This window comes from Schistocerca americana, chromosome 3, assembly GCF_021461395.2.
Source record: "Schistocerca americana isolate TAMUIC-IGC-003095 chromosome 3, iqSchAmer2.1, whole genome shotgun sequence".
Lineage (NCBI taxonomy): Eukaryota > Metazoa > Arthropoda > Insecta > Orthoptera > Acrididae > Schistocerca > Schistocerca americana.
In genome coordinates, this window is record NC_060121.1 from 387,294,885 (window position 1) to 387,300,884 (window position 6,000).

The following is a 6,000-nucleotide window of genomic DNA, read 5'->3' on the forward strand; positions in this document are numbered from 1 at the left end:
AAATTAAAAGTAAAATACAAAATTCTGTCCCAATGTCTACTGTAGAGAATATCCCCAACCGCAAAAAGAAGTAGAGGCAGCTGTCGGTGTGCTTTTAGAAGGAACAGTTCAACTATAGATCAGCCTTTTACTCTCAGGCGTGTAACTGAGAAATGTTGGGAATACAACGTTGACATTCATATGACTTCACAAAATCTAGTGACAGCATATGTAAGGGCACAGTCGTCAATGTCTTGAAAGAGTTTCAGTTTACACAAAAGATAACATGCATAGTGCATATGTGTTTAAAGGGAACCTGTTGCAGAGGAAAGATCAGTGCCGCAGTCTCGGATCATTTTGAAGCAACAACTCGCCTTAGATAAGGGGACGCATTATCTCCTATAACTTTCAATTTAATTGTAGAAGAGATAAGCAGAGAACACAAAAAGTTCAACCCATCTGCAAAAATTTGGGTGATCTATTTAAATAAAAACGTAAATATTCGTTTGTGCAAAACGTTAAGTCTCCGAAAGTTCTTCACCGTTTGCTTTTTATTTTGAAAATTTGACGCGACATTTTATACCTACTGGAGAGCCATCTTATAATACATTATGGCGGCACTCTGATACCAAAAATCTCGAAACTTTCCTGACCGATTTACCTCGTATTTGTGCATGATACTCTAACGAACATTTGGATGGACATAGGTTATATAGCAAAAATCTCGAAAACATTTTGAATAATTTACTTAAAATTTTTACGCGATACTCTAATAAATATTCATATGGACATAAGCCATATAATTTTTTAAACAACCTTTGTGCTTTGCTGTGAATGTGTACGGGTTTGTTTTCTTTCTCGAAATCAGTGTAGGGCATTTAAACCATTAGAAAAATTGTTTCTTCCTCATATACCCTTTCTCATTATACAGGGTGATGCGAAAAAAGTTTACTAATTGACATGGCACATCGGGCATACAAGGATCAGTTCCCACGTAGGAACCGGGGGTCGCAAAGGCCATCTGGGGTTACTAAATGACGTTGCAGTTATTTAGTCACATGCTACAAATGGACGGCCACTACAGAAGTTGCTTAAATTTTTGTCCACACACCTAACATCGGCGCTGCGTTGAACGGCGCACCCTCTCACAGATAACTGGTGCACCTCGAAGATGTCCTGCCTGCCGCAACATTCCTGCCCTCTAGGTCCTCCGGCGATGTAACAGGTGTTCCATACACAAGGCCCTTCAGATACCTCACAGGAAAAAATCGATTGGGGACAGAGCGGGTGATAGTAGTGGCCATGCGACGGACCTACCGTTACCAATCCAGCGGACGGGAAAGGTTGCCTACAAATGTGCCCTCTTTTTGTCTGCTGAAAAGCGCAGGTACTCCGTCGTGCTGAAATCGAAAGCGACGGCAAATAGGCATCTTAATATCAATCAACATGTCCAGCAGGACGTTTCGCAGGAAAACGAGATACCTGCGACCATCAAGATGGTCCAGGAGAACGTACGGCCCAATTAAAAGGTCACCAAAGTTGCCAGCCCACAGGTGGCCGTAGCGTCCTCTCGGGGCGTTGTGAGCCCAGGTTCGAATGTGATTACTGATCCTTGTTGTATAACCGATGAGCCATGTTAGTTTGTAAACTTTTTGTGAATTACCCTGCATATATTTTTAAACAGCTGATTTACGTAGACATTGATCCCACTATACTTCATTCAAGTCTTTAGAAGGGCAATACGTATTTGATGGACTCTCCTACCTCGACGAAACATTACCTTGTTAACAGAAGCATAACATTATTTTCTTTTAAGAGATACAGCAAAAGCCACTTTTTTATGTGTGTCTATGTATGTCAATACTCGTTCTGTGCTTCCACCCATCGTAATCTGTCATAATACGTATTTGAATCTTCAGTAAAATAAAGAAGCGTAAAATGTTGGTAGGTGCATATTAACACACCATAAGAATATCAGGAAAATCTGTAATACATTTCTTCTACGTGACTCTTTCCCACGTCTAAGAAAACATTACGTCGCTGAATTACGTACATGGAGTTTCGGGCAAGATGTCCTTTTCTGTAACTTACAGAAAAGTAAGTGGAAGGAATATTAAACTTAACAATAGTTATTCCTTTTACGGAGCTACGAACGTAGTTTATTTAGATTTTCCAGAGTGTTACAGCAGCGAGAAAGCCAATAAAGATAGTAGTTTAGAGGTATTCTGCATCAACCTGTATTCTGAAGTGAGTGAGAGATAGCATGAATCTTGAAGGAAATGAATTACTTTTGTTTAGGGCAATGAGAAGCGTTGGATAATGGGAAAAGTGAGGGATCTGAAGTGCGGATAGTAGGAACTTCCTCTGTGTTCAGTAGGTGTGTCCGCCTCTCTTTTCCCAAATCTAATCATTCTCAGTGGAGAGAGTTTCGGGTTCAATGAAGAGAGAATCGTAGCCGCAGCTGGATATGTTTTCTTTCTTACAGAATTACGTTTCAGGTGCAGATTCTACTTACCGGTAGAACACTGGTCAAAATGTGTTAATATGCACATTATAGTGGGTGATTTTTGACAGTCACTATAAGCCTATTTCGGCTTTTAAACGATTATCAGGAGGCGGCCGCAACTACAGGGACTGTCAGTAACATTCGGTCACTACACCATTCCTAGCAGCTTGTGTTTCATCTCCACCTACAGATTTAACAACAAATTGAAACTCAGCAAATTTGAAAACATCGCCATATTAAATGAAGACATGGCATATAATTTCTTAAGTAACACAATAATTTCTTAAATAATATTTGACAGCTTAATATTGTAGAATCAGTAACTGTTTTAGAAAAAAAATAGGTATTGGAACTCAGTTGTTTGTGGGATGCCACTTCTGATGTATAATTGCTTCTACAGGCACCTGTAAGCTATTAACGTTTTTTGTGCTGTACCTACGCCGAATTAGTTGCCGTTCTTTCTTTAGCTTCATTTTCAAGCATTCTTTCGAATTAATTGCAGTTCTCCTGATCCTTCTGTTGAATTCGTCACTGTTTACTCAATGTGTTTCAGCAAGCATAACATCATTCCGCCACTGTGACCCTTCGTTAAGCTGGCCCTTTGTAAATAGAGCTAGTTACGTCGTTTCACTTAGGTTACGTGTCATTTTTTGTCATTTTCCCGTCATGTTCTTCTTTCACGATAACATTCCGAACGGTTAATTAAAATAGTTGCTTACTACATTCTAGCTGTATCTGGGCTGCAGTTTTAGTGCACCTAGTTGAGGATTTCGCTCTATATTTATCACGCTTACTCGCCTTTCTCTTTCATGTTGCTCGCATGGCTGCTTTTTTTCAGCGACAGATTCTATGCGACTTTCCTTCACAAGTAGTGTTATTATATCCCCAACTCCTGGGTCTGTTCTCCAACTTAGAAATATCTCTGACCGCGAACCTCTGCACAGTGAAAGATATTACATCTATACTATGCAAGCCACCTTGCGTTGTGTGGAAGAGGTTACTTTGTGAACCACTGTCACTTCTCCTCTTCCAGTCCTGAATAGTTCGAGGGAAAACCTCTGCGTGGGCTCGAATCTCTCTCATTTTATCTTTACGATCATTCCGCTAGTTACACGTTGACTTTTCTAGGAGCGTACGCTGTCGGAACAACAAACCACGCCGTTATCCAGAACGCTGTGTTAGTTCCCTTCATGGCCATCTGACCATTATGACATTGTAAACACTGCGACAGGACGGAACAATAACAAGTCCGCGGATAGGGAGATACAACCCGCATCATATTTTGCGCAACGTGGTCCAAATGGCTCTGAGCACTATGGGACTTAACAGCTGAGGCCATCAGTCCCCTAGAACTTAGAACTACTTAAACCTAACTAACCTAAGGACATCACACACATCCATGCCCGAGGCAAGATTCGAACCTGCGACCGTAGTGGTCGCGCGGTTCCAGAATGAAGCGCCTAGAACCGCTCGGCCACCATGGCCGGCTGCGCAACGTGCATTTATACTACGGAACTGTTACGTGACCGAATGTGAAAGATTTGTTCTTTTACGACGCTTCCAAGCTATTTTCAAAACTATCTTTATTAACATTTTACAGTGATTCAGTTATGCTTTTTTTTTTAAATAGCTATCTCCCTCACTACTCTGGAGGGCCGTTTTCAATGCTGCCAAAAGTCAAGGCATGGTACTGTCCAAGCGTCGTCCACCAGCTGTCGCCAATGCTGTGCTCACTGGGCATCCCAATGAGAGGACCAAATCCTCGAAGTCTTCTAACATGGAAGCCCTACATGTTTCGTGTGCATCAGCGAACAACGCAGCATCTTGGTGCGCTGTATTCACTTCTCAATCAGAGGTCTTACCTGTCAGTCACTTGTGGTCTCTATATCTACAAGTTGAGTATTTGACCCGTGATGAACTACTCCAGTAATGTATTGGAAATTCCAGCTCCTAGCCACATCAAGCGCCTACAGGCCTTCCAGAACAAAATCCTGCGCTGAGTGTTTTATGTCCCCTACGACTTCCCGCCACATTATCTCTATGCCGTGACTACCGAGTACTATATCCTTGAACGATGCGAACTTGTGGCGAGAATGCTCTACACCAAGTTCGCTAACTAGGAAGGAGGAACGACGGCCATGGCGCTACTTCATCGGTAGGCAGCGCCCTCTGATGTTGTATTAGATCAAACACACATCCAGGACCACACCGGAGAAGCCGAGCCGTGTATCTCACGACTACAGTAGGCTAGACCCTAGGGCTGAGACTACGATAAGCTCGTTGTGGATTTACTGTCCCGACCGGAAAAGCGTGCCTGCTGCTCTCTCGCTACTGATCCGGAATATTTACGTGTACATTTCATCCATAATCTCTCAGCAGGGAGGAGATTAGATCTAACATCCCGTTGATAACGAGGTCATTAGAGACGAAGAACAAGCTCGGATTAGGGAGGGACAGGGAAGGAAATCGGCCGTGCCCTTCCAATGGATCCGGCCTGGCATTTGTCTGAGGCTATTTACGGAAATCACGGCAAACGTAAATCAGGATGGTCGGACGTGGGTTTGAACCTTCGTCCTTCCTCACGCGAGTCGAGTGTGCGAACCACAGCGCGATTCCGCCGGTGTAATGACTTAACAGACGTCGAAAATGGTTAAGGACAGTGTCTGACCGAATGTTAATGACAGTTCATGTAAACGTTCCCAGAATGAGATTTTCACTCTGCAGCGGAGTGTGCGCTGATATGAAACTTCCTGGCAGATAAAAACTGTGTGTCGGACCGAGACTCGAAATCAGGACCTTCGCCTTTCGCGGGCAAGTGCTCGCAGCAGAGCTTCTGTAAAGTTTGGAAGGTAGGAGACGAGGTACTGGCAGAAGTAAGGCTGTGAGGACGGGGCGTGAGTCGTGCTTGGGTAGCTCAGTTGGTTAGAGCACTTGCCCGCGAAAGGCAAAGGTCCCGAATTCGAGTCTCGGTTTGGCACACAGTTTTAATCTGCCAGGAAGTTTCATGTAAACGTTGTTGGCAGCCCTGGTGTTATAGCAGTTGTAACGTTGAGTAGATGGTAAGGAGCGTTGGCAGAGAGGCAGTGGTCCGTCGCATCGCCTACCTGCTGCCCGGAGTGCCAAATACTGCGCCGGCCTAGCGCGGCCCGCCGCACGCATCGCCGCCTTTTGCCGCCGCAGGAGGTCTCCACTCGCCGGCCGCGGCAGCCACTCCAGTGCTGTCCCTCTGCGCTCGTCTTCCTCCACGTCTGCAGACCCGCACGGCACCGACGCACACTCACTCCTGCCGCGCGCGCTGCCCCTCCGGGCCGCCGCCTTTCGACAATATTACGTAACACAGGTTGGCAGCCCTGTGTGAGGACCCCCACCTCAGACGCGCTAATCGTAGCGACGCGTAGCGACACGGCGAAATTCGCGGACGGTTGGCGACACTGGTAGCCATCCCGGTTGTGGACCATTGCTTCACTGCGTGGGTGGACGCGTCTCAGGACAGGCGGCTACCAATGACGCAATCT

The 6,000-nt window shown here is 45.0% G+C and overlaps 1 protein-coding gene across 1 annotated transcript in view; it reads right to left on the reverse strand.

Moving 5' to 3' along the window:
- LOC124605705 overlaps positions 1 to 5,758 on the reverse strand; it is a 310,921-nt gene extending 305,163 nt beyond the window's left edge. Inside the window, exon 1 of the mRNA XM_047137569.1 lies at positions 5,590 to 5,758. The gene's annotated coding sequence lies outside the window, so the exon portion shown is untranslated. The remainder of the gene's footprint in view (positions 1 to 5,589) is intronic.
- Between the last annotated feature and the right edge of the window lie 242 nt (positions 5,759 to 6,000).